This window comes from Crocuta crocuta, unplaced genomic scaffold, assembly GCF_008692635.1.
Source record: "Crocuta crocuta isolate KB4526 unplaced genomic scaffold, BGI_CrCroc_1.0 scaffold9, whole genome shotgun sequence".
Lineage (NCBI taxonomy): Eukaryota > Metazoa > Chordata > Mammalia > Carnivora > Hyaenidae > Crocuta > Crocuta crocuta.
In genome coordinates, this window is record NW_027551567.1 from 9,606,323 (window position 1) to 9,607,149 (window position 827).

Genomic DNA, 827 nt, shown 5'->3' on the forward strand with positions numbered 1-827 from the left:
CTCTTATGCCCTAACACTGTTGTTAATTATAGACCAAACAGGAAGAGGTGGACCTAGCACATGGACACTATTTTGGTATCCCAGTAAGAAGAAAACCTTTCCTCCTTCTCCTGCAATAGCTTAGCCAATGAAAAACCACATTTAGAAAAAAAATTTTTAGGGGCGCCTGGGTGGCTTAGTCGGTTAAGCGTCCGACTTTCGCTTAGGTCATNTTTTTAATGTTTATTTTTGAGAGAGACAGAGACCCCAAAGCAGGTTCCAGGCTGAGCTGTCAGCACAGAGCCTGACACAGGGCTTGAACTCACAAACCTGAGATCATGACCTAAGCCAAAATTGGACGCTTAACTGACTGAACCACCCAGGCGCTCCTAAGCCACTACATTTTAAACTGCCACTTTACTCCAACAGAATTTTTGTTTTTACCAGCCTTCCAAATGTCCCCCTTTCCTCTGCAAAAGTACTCCTCTTCTTTATTCTGTGGACTTGCCTACGGTTCTGCTATAGCTTGCTTGTTCCAGATTGCAATTCTCTGCTACTCCCAAATAAAGCCATCTTTTGCTGGTAAAATAACAGGCAGTTTTATTTTTTAAAATTAACACTGGCTTACTCTGGAATTTCCAACAAGTGAGATCAAGCAATTCGGAGATCATAAAGGATAACAAATTGACAAGAAGTATAAAGAGTAAACATTGCAAGCTTCAGACTGCTATCCTTAAAAAGGTCTGCTCAGAAGCTGCCTTTGGCCAGAGGCTAGGAACTCAGATTTCAGGAGTGTTCCCAGCATTGCCTAAATACTGAGTAGGATCCTGTGCCTTCTTTGTGAGGTT